Source organism: Peromyscus leucopus, chromosome X (genome assembly GCF_004664715.2).
Source record: "Peromyscus leucopus breed LL Stock chromosome X, UCI_PerLeu_2.1, whole genome shotgun sequence".
Lineage (NCBI taxonomy): Eukaryota > Metazoa > Chordata > Mammalia > Rodentia > Cricetidae > Peromyscus > Peromyscus leucopus.
In genome coordinates, this window is record NC_051083.1 from 66756085 (window position 1) to 66773813 (window position 17729).

The following is a 17729-nucleotide window of genomic DNA, read 5'->3' on the forward strand; positions in this document are numbered from 1 at the left end:
ACCATACACACACAGGGGAGCATATATCTGCACATTCACATGCATATACCACACACATACAAAGTACATAAATAAATACGAAAGTCCTTGTAAAATATATGTGTGTCCATTTAAGTTTTTAATTTGATTTAATTCTCAGATGTCTGGTTTATGATTTCCGTAGAAATACTAGGAATTATTCCCCCTTTTCATTACTTTCTTGCTAAAACCTGGTGGTTGGTATCTGAGAAAATTGATTTCTAGATCATGTTTAAAACTAAGCCCAAAGCCTAGTAAATCACTATATGATTGTACTATATGATGAATCTATGTAAAAATATTATGTAAATCACTATATTATTGTACTGTATCATAAATCTATGTAAAAATTATGCAAATCACTATATTATTGTACTGTATCATAAATCTATGTAAAATATTATGATGTCAGAATTTCATTTTCCCTGTTTTAGCTAATATATCAACATTTCTGTTATTATAATTCTTTAGAGAACCTCAAAAATAGTGTAGCTTTTTCTAGTTATAAATCCATTGGGAATTATGTATCATAGTTGTAAAATGCAGTAAAAAATGTCATGTCATTATTCATGAAATGAGCAAAGTACTGTGAGAATTCAGAAGAGAGTTGTTTTCCAGTCAGTTGGGTTTGAATGTTGACATTTAATATTATTCATTTCCTGTGTTCACAGTGTACTTGAAAATGTCACTTGTAAATAGTATATTTTCCAGATAAAGCTTGCCTTGGAAATTCTAAATCACAGTTTCTGGTTTTTGATGTTATGGATATCATATCATTGTATCATTACTTGTTGACACATTCAATGAATTCTAGCGATAATTCTTACCTATGTTTAGAAAGAGTTTAGTATTTCAAAGTGACCCTTTCCCTTCCTTCAAAGCACTGAAATACCAGATGTTTTCTCTTCCCTCCAACCACTGAAATCCCTGATATGTTAGTCAATTGTCCCCTACTATACAAATGTGAATCAGGCTAACTTAACAAAGAAAAAGTCAAAGTAGCTCTTAGTTCTGGTTCAAGGAAATACTTAGATCTTTGCATTTACAGATCAGCTCTGAGGAAGAAGTCAACATAGGATGTCTCACAGTAGTTGTTGCTGTGGGATGTTCTCTATGCTGTGAATGTGTTGCTCTGATTGGTTGATAAATAAAATGCTGATTTGCCAGTAGCCATGCAGTAAGTATAGGCGGGGTAAACAGACATGGAGAATTCTGGGAAGTGGAAGGCTGAGTCAGTACACACCAGCCTGCCGTCCAGAGAGCAGCATGTAATGGCACACAGGTAAAGCCACGGAACATGTGGCAACATATAGATTAACAGAAATGGGCTGAGTTTAAGTGTAAGAGCTAGTCAGTGGTAGGCCCGAGGTAATGGCTGAGTAGTTTTAAGTAATATAAGCTTCTGAGTAATTGTTTTATATGCAGCTGTGTGGTCTGTGGGGCTGGGCAGGACCAGAGAAAACTTCAGCTACAAATTTGAACAAGTATGGCCAGGTCAGATACTGGAGAATATTTCAGGGGTTAGAGTCTAGCCTTTATAAGAGATTTTTCCTGGGAGGAATCACCAAAGGTCCCATGTCCCAAGAGAAGAAACTTAGTATTTCATCGTATATATCCCTAAGGACTTTAATCTCCCTCACAAAGTTGTAATTCTAAAATGCTTCATTTCCTTACTTTAGTCACACTGAGGACCAACAATTCCAGTATGTGAACCCTTGAAAGGCAAACTATATTTAAATCACATTAATCAATGTAATATGTATGTAGTAAGTCTTTTAAAAATGTCTATGTTTGGGTTCCTTTCTTTGTTTATAGTCCTCCTGGTAACAAAATTACCCTGTGTGCCAAAAATTAAATTTTAATATATGTATCTGGTCCTTTGGAGTATTTTCTTAGGGCATTATGCAAAAAAACTTTTACAGCTAAGAGCTGCCAGGTGACAGCTTCTTCATGATATTTATGTATCAACAGTTCTGCTATATGCTATCTAATATCACCTTGGATGGTAAATCTTTAAAATATCATCAAGTTATTTTATCTTTCTACAAAATTTAAATCCTATAACCATTATTATATTCTCAATAATGCATTTTTTAAAATGTAGATTAAAAACATTATTCACGGTTTCAATAATTTTGGAAGTGCATCTTCAGTTAAGGGCTCTCTATTTTCATGACTGTTGATAGCATAAAACATTTAAATATAAATCATGAAAAAAGATTAACACAAGCTGAAACATTAAGAATTTTAGACTCAATATGTAACAGTGAGGAAACATTAGATTATAAGAATCCCAACTCAAACATATGTAAAATATAACAATTTACTGATTCACATATTTGGGAAGTCTATAAAGCAAGCAAGCTATTGTCGAGGTTTAATGCTATATTTAAGGAACTATTTTCTGTCTTGTATTTCCGTGTGGGTCCTCATTCATATTTTATAAGAAAAGGGGGGTAACTCCTTTTATCACTTATCACACTTATGAGATACACATTGTTTGGATATCTAGTGGTGTTGATTTCTTTTATTGAATGGGGTAATGTTACTGCAATTACGATAGATTCGTGAGGATCCAGCACTATCACTGGGAATGGAGACACTCACATCTAAATCTCTGGCAATCAACCAAGGGAGGAAGAATGAGTCATAGTAGACAGTAAATTTTTATTACAGAAAGTCTGTTCAATTGTCATTAGCTCACCAATTTCCTGTTGTTGAAATTTCCATTGTTGTTAGAAGACATTTTCTTTGATATATATATATATATATAAGGAGGTGGAAGATAAGCAGGCTTACAAAGAAAGTTCTTTCTTTTGGGTGAACTTTTGGATGGACTCTGCTTAAGTTCTTTCAGTGCAAAAGACAAAACAATCCTCATCATGAACTTCAAAACACAATACAGCATACGTAATACAATAACTGCAGTCTACCTACACAAGAGTAAAATATGTTGGTGGTTCTATCACATTTCCAAACTATTTAACACAGTGACAAGAGCAAAATTCCATAGGAAATTAAGAGCCTTACGAATCTGACAACAGGGAGGTGACGAGCATGTGGAGTAAGGACACAGTTTTGAACTGCTTAATGCTAAACCCAGCCCTGATCATGAATATCACTACTCCTTAGTTAGAATGAATATCACCAAAGGATCAGGTAAAACTACTTCATCAGAGGAAAAGTCTTCATATCAAAATAGTGATCCAAAGGCAAATTAGTACGTAAAACTTCCTTGTTGCATAAACAATAGTATGATGAAGGGAGCTAGCAAATAACTTACACATGATTAGATGTTTACTCATCTGTCATAACAATTCATAGCCAATTTGCTTCCATATTGCTATTCACGTATTGATGTAGACAGAAAAATGTGAAAAGAAATTGTACTTACTCTCCTACTTCTAGGAAACAACTTTCGTAATAAAACCAACTTTTCTTAAGTATGTGTTCATTTTCATTTCATTGGAACCTTGTGTTTAATTTTTTCTCTTTATTTGTCTGTAGCAGTTATACATTTCACAAAGAGAAATGAAATACCAACTTTAAATCGACAATATGACTTATTTAGGAAAAAAGAAAAAGGCCAATTTTTCAGATTTTGCTTTCATAAAGTCTTCTTGTTATATTTAAATTATTTAATATCACTTATTAATACATATTTCATAGAACTATGCAGAATTTAGGATAACAAAACAAAATGGAATTGTACTATATTAGGAATAGAAGAAATTTTGAGTATTATTCATCAATTGACTTTATTTTGGAAAAGAGCAGCTGAGGAATATGGCAGTAAACTGATATGTACTAGGAGCCCATCAGTAGTTTTCAGAGACTCATCAAATAGCTTTGCAGCTTTTCTTAAAGGAACCCCTTACTTGTTTAAAAATGTATATGTATATTATTAAATTGGCAATATTTTCTGAAATTACAACCCCTCCAACACACATGTAAGACACACACACACACACACACACACACACACACACACACACACACACACACACATTTTAACTGTCCCAAATGTAAACAGATCTCTTTAAAATGCTCCACATAAAATAAACATAAGTGTTCTTAAAGCTGAAAAGTATCTATTTTACTCTAGTTTCTTACCAATTCTCTTGCTCAAAATTTCCATTGTCCCTTGTAATTTTTGAAGCACTTGATGTATGAATATGTGGCCACTGGTGATTTTTCAGAAGTCTGACTGTACCACTCACAGATACCCTTTCTGAAGGGTTTACAGTCTACAGTTCAGCCAGAATTCTGGCTTAACTTTGCATTTGCTCACTTCATCAAGATTCAATATTCATGAACATTTTGTATACAAACTTTATGTTAGTTTATATGTGGAAAGATCAAAGAAAAATATTTAATTCTTGACTGTCAGTACCTTAAGATCACATAAAATATGAAAATAACTCAGGAGAAACCACTCAGTAGTAAGTAAGTAGATACTAAGAAACATTTCAGTTGGAGTACCAACGTGTCATCAGAGTACACAAGAGCTAGAGAAAGTTGTTGTTCCTTCCTATTTAAAGCTATGAATTATTCAGTGTCTACTAAAGCCTTGAGAGCTTGTATTTCTCTGCATTAGAACATTTGACTCTCTCGAAAATTTTATGAGTCAAGTGTTATTATTTTATCTTTAATGATAATGCAATTGAATAAAGCACAAATAATTAAATAGCTAAAGGATATGTAAGAAGAAAGTGCAAGGATAGTGAATAGATGCCAAAGTCATCTAAACTCAAAATAAATGTCTAAGCACAATGTGTTGATATTTTAATACAAAGAAAAGTAATGAAAGCCTAATAGACACATTATATACTGAAAAGTCTGGTTTATCACTTTTTTAACTAGTGGGACAAAAATTGGTAGAAATTAAATCGTAAGTGAGAAGTATACAATTTTGTGGGTTCTAGTATTTTTATAATTGTGAAACCTCATCATTATTTAATTTTAGAACACTTTTCAAAATTTTATTTTTATTTTTGTTTTGATTTTCAATATATTTGAGTTGTATATTGGGATTCATTGTGATATTTTTACATATGGATAATGTACACATTAATCACATCTATTATAATACTTTTCACTACAAAATAAGTCATATTTCTCTGCCAACACACCAGATCCAACAACCACTAAGGTATTTTATTTGCATGAATTCACGAGTTGTAGTCATTTCAAGTAGATGGTACACTAGTCCTTTATAACTGCCTCCTTTTACTTAGCATTTGTTTTAGACCATGTATCACACTATGTTGGTTCATCTTGAATGCAACTTACTATTTATTGTAGTTTGAACATGAATTCACAATCTTCCTATGTCAGATTTCAAATTGTCGGGATTACAGATTATATTACCATCCTTAGGTAATAAAGCACAATGTCTTCAAGGTTCATTTAGAATATAACAGCTATTTATGAATTCATTTCTAGTTTTATTATTGAATAAAATTCCATTATAAGGTGATACCATGTTTTATTGACCCATTCTTCAGTTGAATAGTCACAATAGGCTCTTTCCATTTCTAGCTACTATCAGTAATACCACTATAAACAATTACATACATATGTTTTTTCAACTTTTAGGTAAATTTCTAAGAATGGAATTGTTAGATCATATAACTCTATATTTAACATTTTAGCAACTTACAAAACTTTTATCAAAGTCTCTAGATTTGATTTAATATTTAATTCGACTGGTGATTCTAAAGATTAAATTCTTTATTCAAGAATGTATTTAGATTAGCATTAATGATTCTTCACATAGGCCAAAATTTACTAGTTCTTCCTAAAATGTTCCATTCTTCCACTTTGGAGCTATAAAATTATTGCAGAGAGAACATATAGGATTTTATTTGGAGTTTTTGTAGTGCTGCTCCTATATTTTTTTTAAGAATCATTTGTACAGTGGAAAAATTTCACAGTCATTTCAGAGATTCTACAATGTTCTTCTGAATAGCTTTACAGGACTGTTTACTCCTCTATTGTTGATATTTTGACAGGAACCAGAAGAAAGGCAGCTCTTGAGAATTTTCCAATGTGATTCTAAAACTGAACTGACGGAAATCCCATTTCAAAGACTGTTTTCCTGACACTTCCTAAACATATTTTAGTCTTCAGAGGTGAGTCTCCTTTTGATTAGCTGAATGTAAGCAATTAGTTTTATAGATGGTATTGCCAACAATCCCCACCCAGCTACTTCCTAAGAACTAACATGAACAAGCAAGAAACAAGGCTGCTGCCATTCTGCACACAATGCTTACTGCCACATCCCTGCTGCTGCTGCTTCTGGAGTTGTAAGTTAAGCTTGGAGTAATTTTTATGAACCATTCTTTGTTTGCTGTTTCTATCACTGAATGCTTACAAAAGAAATTCTGAAGTCTATAAATTTACACTTACATATCTGTTTTGTTCAGTCCTCTAATAAAAAAGCAAGGACCACCCCTGTTCCATGTCTCTCAGAGTGCTTACAGTTTGTCTATTGGGGACTTTGCAATGCACACTGACAGATTTATTTTTAATATTTTAAAATAATTTTAACTTAAGAGACTTGTAATGTCTATTCTTCAATTTCAAAGGCGAATTAACTTTGAGTAACTGGATTGTAATAATGTTAAAAGACACTATGTATTATTAAAAATTGCCTAGATTTAGGAAACAGAGTTCTATTTTCTAGAATTGTTATCACAGAATGACACACACGAAATTTAGATTCATATAAAACTGCATTTCAACCCAGGCTTCACACTTACTTGTTATTTATTTTAGGGCCCAAATCAACTTGCTTATCTCTAGCATAAATAGCACAGTACTGTCTTCAAAGCCATTGTATCTTAGTCATTGAGGAAATTAAGCAAGACCATGAATGAAAATATTTGAAAATTATACACTGCAATGGACTAACTATTTTGTTGAAAAGTGATTTCTAAAGACATCTAAAAAGCAAAAAAAGAAAAGGACTTCTTTACTTTGTACCATAGCAGGCTAATAAAAGTGACCATGTGAGCTGAAACTGTAAAAGTACTTAAAAAAATCAAAACAAATGTGATTGTGACTTTATGTAATTTTGTCAAAACATCAAAATTATTTTCTGTCAGAAATGAATAGCACAATGAAAATATTATTTCATTTGAATTTTGTTTTTAAAATATTAAGAAATAAACACATTTATTTGTAAATTTGTATTGTGAATACTCTGAACAGTGTTTTCTTTCGAGTCACATGACCAATATTGGAAGGCACACAGTTTCTATGTCTTGGTAAAATGTCATGTTCATTTTCATGTGTGAGTCAGCTTCCAAAATTTTATAGATTTGATTTCTGTGTCATTAAATATTGGCAAGAGTTGTATTTATGTGACTTTTTTGCCAACATTTTTTTTTCTGGGCTGTCTTTAATTTTTTTAACAATCACTTTCTTCATTTGTAATAATTTACCTCTTGTTTTAAAGTCTTCTTCAGGTTGACAATACATAGATACATTGTTTGTGGCTCCATTTACATTTGGTTTTAAATGCAGTGATTTTTGTTATTTCTTGTAAAAATGTTAGAAGAGTTTAGCATGGAGTAAGAAGTATTCAACACAGCTCCCTCCTGACACTGCATGAACTCATGAATACATACATAGTGATTAACTGGTGTCTGAGTTTGAAAAGTAGTGGTGTGATTGGCTCTTGATTCCAATGAAGACACAGTATTTTATTACTTAATTTGTGGATACGAGTGCTAGCATCATTCATGGTTAATATATTATGAGAAATAATCTCTAAAGTACATTGTTGGATTACTGTAGTTATTTAACTTAACTCTTGTAAGGGAACTCATTTATATTGGAAATACATAGGATAATGTCTTAATTTACGACATCATATTCTTAAGTTGAGACACAAGATTAAGACATCTTTTTAAATTAGTTATTGAGAGTTTCATATAAAATGTTTTGATCATAATTACCCCCTCCACAACTTTTGCCAGTTTTACTCCCATTCACTACACACCCAATTTTGTACCCTTTGTTTAGCCCATCAAGATCACTTTCAGCTATCTGAATATTCCTGAATCTGTGGTTTTCCAGTGGAACATGGTTGATTTTACAGGGGCTACACTCATAGAAAACTATATCTTCATTTCTCAGCAGCTAACAACTGTCTGTAGTTCCATGGCCAGGAATGGGATAGTGTGTCCAAATCTCCTCTCCATGCTAGAATTTTGTCTGATTTGGCTTACACAGGTTTTGTACATGTGGTTGCTACCACTGTCCGTTTATATGTGCAGCTTCTCTGCCATGATCTGAAATAATCTTTCCTTACATTCATCGTTGCCTCTGGATCTTATACTTTTTCTACCCACTCTTCTACAATGATCCCTGAAGGTTGGCCAGGAGAAGTTGTGATCTATAAGTTCTCCTTAGGACTGAGAACTCTTCAGCCTCTTATTCATTGTACCTTGGCCAGTTGTGGGTTTCTGTACTAATCACAATCTAATATGAAAAGAAGATTTTTGAATATAGGTTGAGAAATGTATTGACTTGTGTGTATAATGATAAGTCATTAGGATTTAATTTAACAACACTCTGTCCATTTAGCAAAATAATAGTGGCAGTTTCTCCACTAGGGCCTATGACTGGTCTAGCCATAGCTTCTTGACCTAATATTGGTTCTGGGTGTTGGTTTTATTTTGTGGAGAGGGACTTAAATCCAATCAGAAAGTGATTGGTTACTCTCCTGACATTTGTGCTACTATTATATCAAAGGGCATATTTTGCCATAGTAGTCATTACTATCTTACAGGGTTCAGATCTAGGCATGACTGATGCTTTTTTTTCTCCTCTGGTAGCACACTTCACCTTCCTACACTATGAAAGCTAGCATAAAGCTTCCAGATTAGTAACAGCTTGATTCTCTATGTTCTTTGACTCAAGTATGTGAATTCTCCAGCATAAAATTCTGGAGTGCAATCAAGAGCAATGGGAATAACTTGTAATGTTTTGCAATTTATGGGCTCCTAATTAGCAACAACTCTAATAGACATGTCCCATTTGTAGCACTAGATGTTTTATTTGATATTATATAGTGTCTAGGTGGACCAATGCCCCCTTGTTATAGAGTAATTGTATTTAAACCCTCTCTCTATATATACATACATATGCATATATAATTATAGATATAGATATAGATATATGGATATATATATATAAATTATATGTATATACACATGTGTGCGTATACATACATATCCCCCATTCCTCCTTTATAAATTTTACCAGCTACATTCTGTCTCCCCTTCCTTGAAAGTCCTCCCTACCCATTGCTTCTTAATAGTTCCCTGACCTATGTGTATTTCAATTTAAATACACGTATCTAAAGATTTAGACTAATACCCACATAAAATAAAGAACATGCAATGTCTGTCTTTCTTGGTCTGGGTTACCTCACTCAGAGTTATTTTTTCCATCTCCATCCATTTATCTGAAAATTTCATGATTTCCTTTTTTCAGTAGAATTTATAGTTTCTGGTGTGTTTGAATATGTTTTGATGATATAGTTTCTATTCTTATTCTCATGGTTTTGAAAGCTGTACATTCAGTTTTCTATGGTTTATATCTAAATTTTAGCACATATGTTTAGATTTTTAATTTTGTGTTCATTGTATACATGTATTCTCTAAATTTATAGGAGATAATAAGTGTGCTTTGTGAAGTAGAACTCCTTTTATGCCAGAAATAAACAGAAACATTATCAAACTGGTAACAAAGACAGAAAAGTCAATGAAATATTAAATAATATAGAATGGATAGAAACGTGTTGTATGTAACTTTAAAATCTAAAGAGTCATGTGTTCCTATCAAGGTATAAGAACTTTGGTTTGAATTGAAAATATTTCACTATAATTGTAAATACTTTACTATTTTCTCTTGAAGAATTCAACAGATCAAGGATCTAAGAAATAAATGGGAAGTATGTATACAAATATAAAACCAATAAGTTATATTTAATAAACAGATATTATTATTTCATAAAATAATAGCCTTCAATGTTTCAGATTCAAAGGACAAACATAGTATGATATTGGTATAAAAACAGACATACAGACAAACTGATAGAACAAAATGACTCAGTCAAATCCATGTATGTATTTAACCTACCATTTCTCATTAAAGGAGATTCTGTCTAACTTTAAGAAAAGATATCCTCTTCAAAAACATTTCTTTATTTTTCAAAAATATTTCTAGGAACAAAATGGGTACATGTAGTCGGTTTTCTTTACTCTTTGGAGGTCCATCACCCAGCTCCCAAATAAATACACGGAGACTTATTTTTACTTATGAATATCTGGACTTAGCTTGGCTTGTTTCTATCTAGCTTCTGTTAACTTTAAATTATCCCATCTACCTTTTGCTTCTGGGCTTTTATCTTTCTTTATTTCTATATATCTTTTCTTTCCTTCTTATTCTATGTTTGGCTGTGTGACTGGGTGGCTGTCCCCTGGTGTCCTCCTCTCCTTCTCCTCTTCTCACTCCTCCCTCTTCTCTTCTACTTTTATTTATTCTCTCTTCATGCCAGCCTCACCTATCCTTTCTCCTGCCTAGCTCTTTGCCATTCAGCTCTTTATTAGACCAATCAGATGTTTTAGGCAGGCAAAATAATACAGCTTCACAGAGTTAAAGAAATGCAACATAAATGAATGCAAAACATCATTGCATCATTAAACAAATATTCCACAGCAAAAATGAAGGTAACACATCTTCACCTAATATTCCACAACAGGTACACCCATGTAGAAGGCTGAATTTAGACAACTTCACCCTATATAAAAGATCACTCAGGAAGGTCTTATGCAGGGATACTTGACTCAATCTGGGAGGAGGGTACTGGACCTGCCTGGACTGAGTCTATCAGGTTGATCTCAGTCCTCAGGGGAGGCCTTGCTCTGGAGGAGGTAGGAATGGGGGGTAGGGCTGGGGGAAGGGAGGGGGGCAGGAAGGGGGAGAACAAGGGAATCTGTGGCTGTTATGTAGAACTGAATAGTATTGTAAAATAAAAGAAAATAATAATAAAAAAATAAAAATAAAAAATAAATAAAATAAAAAAAATAAAAAAAGATGACTCAACTGTGATCAAAAATTTTCATATAAGGTTTGAAACTCTGAAACAACTATAGGAAAACATATGGGAACTATTTTAATACATTATCTAAGATTAATCTTTCTTTGAACTCCAAAACTATAAGAAATGAAAGATAAATTGAGAAATTAGATAATATCAAACCAAAAGCTTATTTAAAACAAAGTAAACAAAAAGAAGAATGAAGAGACAATCTAAAGAATGAGAGGAAATACTTGCCATCTGATAAAAAGTTCATGTCCACAAAGCTAAATAAGTCAAAAAACACCTACAAAAAACAAACAATCCAATTTTTACTTGGGTAAGTGATCCGAATATACACTTCACAAATTAAACCAAATGCTCAGTGGATGTGTGAGTAAATATTTACTATATTTACCCATCTGATAAATTCAAATAAAAGTATTTATTTGAACACACAGACACACATTAAATGTAGAGTAGCTATTATTTAAAAATGATGGTAAGGAAGTAAAGATAAAAGAATCTTCAAAACTATTGGTGGGAATGTAAATTAAGATAGCAACTATAGAAAAGATAAGGTTCTTAAGAAAAATAAAAATATGACTATAATATGATCCAGATATTCCATGCTTTGGTATATGTGATGGATAATCCTCATTGTCAACTTTGCTATACCCAAACTCAACTAAAAAAAGCAGAGTCAAAAAGAAATAGAAGATAGAAAACATGTCGGCAATCATTAGAAAAGTGGTCACATGTTTTTTAATTATATTTTCATTAAATTTGGCAAACTATATGTATTAGTAGCTTGTTGTGACAAAATAGCTGTTAAAAGCAATTAAGGAAGAAAGAATTGATACTAGCTCCCAGTTTGAGAGAGTAGCCATTTATGGTGGAAGAATCAAGAAGGCAAAAGCTTGAGTCAGCTGCTCATGTTGCATCAACTGTCAAAAAGCAAAGCAATGCAAGCTAGTATTCAGCTTACTGTCTACTTTTTATTCACTCCAGGTTCCAAGGTCATTGATTATGCCTTGTTTAGTTAAGGTGGTCCCTCAACATCGCAGGATCTCCACTGCCACTTAAACTTCATCTTCACAGCTTCAAGCAGTGGCTGCACAGGACCTCCTTGCCTGAGATACTCCTACCCTGTCACAGGCTGATTAGCCTTAGCAGCATTCTGTGGTAGGAAACTCTACGAGCCATTCAGTTTTTCATGTCCACAAAACCAATATGACATGGATGACACTGCCAAGTTCTTCAGTCGGCTAAACATGAACCCTTCTCCCTGGATCACTGTTGTGGCCATTTTGATATCTTTGAGTGGTTGAGTCTGCAAAAACAACCACTCTTTAGGCAGTTGTCTTTTGAGTAGAGGACTCCTTATGCAGTATTTGCAGTTGAGACTTTCTCTTGCTGTGGGATGTTCTGTATGCTGTGAATGTGCTGCTCTGATTGGATGATAAATAAAATACTGATTGGCTAGTAGCCAGGCAGGAAGTATAGGCACAATAAACAGACAAGGAGAATTCTGGGAAGTGAAAGGCTGAGTCAGAGCAGACTCCAGCCTGCTATCCAGGAAGCAGCATGTAATGGCACACAGGTAAAGCCACGGAATATGTGGCAACACATACATTAACAAAAATGGGCTGAGTTTAAATGTAAGAGCTAGTCAGTGGTAGGCCTGAGCTAATGTCTGAGAAGTTTTTTTTTTTTTTTTTTTTTTGTTTTGTTTTGTTTTGTTTTGTTTTCCGAGACAGGGTTTCTCTGCGTAGCTTTGCGCCTTTCCTGGAGCTCACTTGGTAGCCCAGGCTGGCCTCGAAAAGAAGTTTTAATTAATATAAGCTTCTGAGTGATTATTTTGCAAGTGGCTGCAGGGTCTGTGGGGCTGGGCAGGACTGGAGAAAACTTCAGCTACACTCTTCTAAAATAATAGGACTACTAAATAATTTTGAAATCAGAAGTCCAAAAATTTAAAGAATATTGATGTAAGAAGACATAGGATCTGAATTTTCAAAAATTTGAGTTAAAAATTTTATACTAGGCTGAAGAGCTGGCTCGGTGATTAAGAGCACTTGCCTCTTTTGCCGAGGACCTGCATTCTATTTCTTTTCACCCACATGGTGGCTAACAACATCTGTAACTTCAGGGGATTCAACACCCTCTTCTGTCTTCCAAGGTCATTGCATATATTTGATGAACTGAGATACATGCAAATAAATCACTCATACAAATGAATTAAGTAAATATTTTTGAAAAAAGGGTGAGTTAATGACTACTAACTTATCAGATATAATAATTCTGATGATCAAGTTTACTTGCTGAGGTTAAGAGAAACAAACAAAAATACTCAATCCACATTGCAGAGCCGCTAAAAGACACAATTAAATCAGTCTGTATTTGTCCAGATGCCAATGTGATTAGTTTTGAAGAAAAGGTTCACTAGAGGTCTGTAAAAGAAGAGAACAGCTCAAAAAGAGTTGGAACTAAAATTAGATGAATTAACAGTAATATCTCAACTATGTCACTGGAAGGCAGGCTTACATCATTTGATAATCTTTATTGGGCTCTTATCACCATAAAAGCAAGGGATAAGTGTGTGGTGATATTGTGTTCCCCAAAATATTGTGTACGCTAATAAACTTATCTGGGGTCAGAGAACAGAACAGCCACTAGACAAAGAGGCCAGAAAATGGTGGCACTCACACCTTTAATCCTAGCCTTCTGGAGGCAGAGATCCATCTGGATTTCTGTGAATTTAAAGCCACACTGGAAACAGCCAGGCATGGTGACTCATGCCTTTAATCCCAGGAAGTGAGCCTTCAATCCCAGGAAGTGATGGCAGAAAACAGAAAGGTATATAAGGCGTGATGACCAGGAACTAGAGTTGGTTAAGCTTTTAGACTTCTGAGCAACAGTTCAGCTGAGATTCATTCTGGATGAGGACACAGAGGCTTCCAGTCTGAGGAAACAGGATCAGCTGAGGAACTGTTGATGTGAGGAAGCTGTGGCTTGTTCTGTCTCTCTGATCTTTCAGCGTTTACCCCAATATCTTGCTCCAGATTTGATTTTATTAATAAAACCTTGTAACAGTTTGTGCTACATAAGTGTACTTATAAGTCATAGTTTCACATTGAAACACTACAACCTGCCTGATAAATCTGGAATATAGAATGTGATTCATCTTTTAGTGGTTCTACTAATTTTGACGGAAGACACAAGATTATTTGATTATTTTTAGTAATGCCCCTGTATATAAAATAAAAAAGAAACAAACACAAACACAAAAATGAGGAGCTTCTCAACAATTCAGGGAATTAAGGAAACAAAGAGCTTCACACACCTACACACACATTGCAGCACACAACACGTAATAAACATTAATAAATATATTTTGATAAAGAAACCTTGAAATATATACAGGCAAATAAGTGATTCATCACCTTTCTGATGCCACTGTCATCCAGGCTGCTTTTGCCTTTAAGGAATCCAACATACATGTGAATCTAAGCCTGAAGAATTCATCAATATTTTTATGAGATGAGGAAATTCACATGAATGACTCAAGTAACAGAAATTCACTATGACTCAAGCAACAATCATATAAACAGTATTTACTCCATGTTATCAACATCTGTATTACTTGCCATTTATATGACAGAATAAAGCATAATTCGTAATCCAAAACAAAAGTAAAGGAATAGCATTTATTTTTTATTGTGATGCAGAGCACTTTATATGTATCATACCTCTTTATCTTTGAAGTATCTTTGTTAAGTTCTAATTAATAGCTCCATAAAACTGAAAGTGGAAAAGTGATGATTGCATTCTAAGTACTGATGTTATAATTACAAATAAAAACAAGCCATAAAAAATCTTCCTCAAAGAAACAGAGACTTCAAAAACAGAAAGTCAGATGCTCCATGAACTTCAATATTTAGAGTGAATACATTGCAGATAAATTCTTGAGCTAATATTTTACTGGACATTGTGTCTATAATATTTATATGGCTAATTTTGTTTCCAAGTCACAACAATCCTATGATGTCCATATGGCTATTATATTCTCATGGTGTAAGTATAAGGAAATTGAAGATTAAAACAAGCCAAATAGCTTTGGAATCAAACTTTGAACTCAGGAAGTCTGGCCCTAGCACACAATCTTAACTACTAGACTAAGATTCCCCTTAGAAAATAATGGTTTACTGGTAGCTGTGGAAAACTTAGGGATAGGTGAAGACCTTCTGTTGTTAAGCCACTTATAGGTAAAGGATAGAAAAATGTGTTAGGGTATGAGAAAGGCAAATTTTCTTACGGGATTTAAGACCTAAAAGAAGAAAGTTCAAACTTATTTTTTTCCATGGGAATAAAACACAGAGAAACAGTGGAAGAGTTAATGTGACTTTTAGAAATTGAATTCAATAATAAATATTCTAGAATGTTGAATTCTGAGCCCTGGGAAGTTATATAAACATAAGAGGCACAGTGATGGCTCACCAGACATCTAGTGATAACACCTGTAGTGCTGGAGATATCTATACTAAAAAAAATCTCTTGTATGTGAAGTCTTTAATTTCATAATAAAGACAGGAAAATATCTTCAAAATCTCAGACAAAAACTAACTCGTATACTTTAAATGTCGATTCAGGGGCCGGAGAGATGACTCAGTGGTTAAGAGCACTGGCTGCTCTTCCAAAGGCCTTGATTTCAATTCCCAGCTACCACATGGTGGCTCACAACCATCTATAATGAGATCTGGTGCCCTCTTCTGGCCTGCAGGGACACATGTAGGCAGAAAACTGTATACATAATAAATAAATCTATTTAAAAAAATGTTGATTCAGTAATATGCCAGAGAAATGTAGTGAATGTGATGTTTCACTATGTGAAAAAGGATATGAACCCGACATGGCTTTATAGGATAAAACCACTGATTTTGTTGGACGATAACACAGAATGTTGTGAGGGTGGTGAAAATTAGATGAAGATTTCCTGTTGTAATGAATAAACTGAGGACAGGACTGCATCAATGTATGGTTGAGGGGAAGGTTTTCATCATAGATAGGAAGGAGAGACCAGACAGTGCCATATGGAAGAGTCGAGAGCAGAGGGAGAAAGCAGTAGACTGAACATGGTGGGCAGACTGGACTTGGCAATGGTGGGGGCATCGAGAGATGAAGACAAAGAGAGTGCAGCAAAGGAGACCCAGACAGGGTAAAAGAGGAAGACAGAGCGCACAGTTAAAGTAGCAGAGTTATAAGAAGAATGAGAAGCTGGGGGAAGAGAAGCTTCTAAGCTAGAAGTTTAGAGTAAGGGAGAAGGTGAGAAGAGCTGGTTTCTTGAGATACTGAGGGAACCTGGAGGCCAGCATGTGCTTTGGTATGCTAATAGGCACCACAAACAGCCATTTGTCCCTTCTGACAGTGTCTCCTTTGGTAGAATTTCTGGGAGTGGAGTTTCCTTCAGACCTGACAGTAAAGATGCTCTATCTTCTTTCAAAAGCTCTCTAAAGGCAAACCAACACACACACACACACACACACACACACACACACACACACACACACACACACAATCATACACTTCCTTTAAACGTGTCTTGAATATATAAAATCTTTGGGAATGAGTCAATGAAACACGTGCTACATGCTAGATTATTCACTCTTAAGCATGTAGCAGGGGTTCTCTAGTGACTTGACTTTTCTGCAGAATGAACTAGAACTCCATTTAGACAGTGGGGTTTGGAAATGGAGACACTGGATACTCCAGCCTTTTGAGTGTCCAGACAAGCTTAGGTGTTGTGGGAAAATCGCACTTTATTCTCTTATCGCCTGAAATTCCAACAAGTTTTTTCTGGAAGTGGATGAACATAATCTTTGAAAAGAGACATAATTTTTGACTCCTTGGGAAAGTTAAAAGTACTTAGACAAACTTTAAAAGTCATGGCTCATGAACTTTCTCAATGTGGTAGAGGTTTAAGAACAGGAATATGGATATTGACACCTTGGCAAAAGATTCACAAAGAAATCAAGATCACATGTTCCCATACACATGGAAATGAAAACCTTGATTTCAAAGAACTGGAGAAAAAAATGTGATGATTAGCTCAAAAGAAAGTAGAGCTGGAGAAAAGAGGAGAAGATGGTGAATAGGTGAATAGGATAAGTATATTCTATGTACTGTAAAATGTTAGAACTCTGGTTTAATACAATTAATTGACTATTTCAAAGAATCTGGAAGAGAACATTTTGATTTTTCTTACACAAAGAAATGATAATGTTTAATGTACATGAATTGCTAAATGGCCTTATTAATAGAAAACAAAGTGAAATGATGGCAATCATCTTTCGGGACTGACCTGAAATGAAGAGATACTCTTGCTGATCACTTACTTGAAAAAAAAAAGAAAGAAAACAGAGTCAGATATAGGGGTGAAAACCTGAGAGAGATCAGAGGAATAGGAAAAGCTACATGCTAACCTCACCTCACCAACTCTGCAGCTTCCAAAAGAGAGCTACTTCCTGTCTACCCATACCTAGAGACCTTGCTATTCTGCCATCTGATTTGCTCTCTCTGTCCAGCTACATCGCTTCCACTTCCTTCCCAGCTCTGCCAC

The 17729-nt window shown here is 34.2% G+C and overlaps 1 non-coding gene across 1 annotated transcript; it reads left to right on the forward strand.

Moving 5' to 3' along the window:
• The first annotated feature begins 17436 nt into the window (after positions 1-17436).
• On the forward strand, positions 17437-17503 carry LOC114704907. The gene has a single exon (XR_003736329.1). It is a non-coding gene; the product is annotated as a small nucleolar RNA SNORD2 (small nucleolar RNA).
• The last annotated feature ends 226 nt before the right edge of the window (positions 17504-17729 follow it).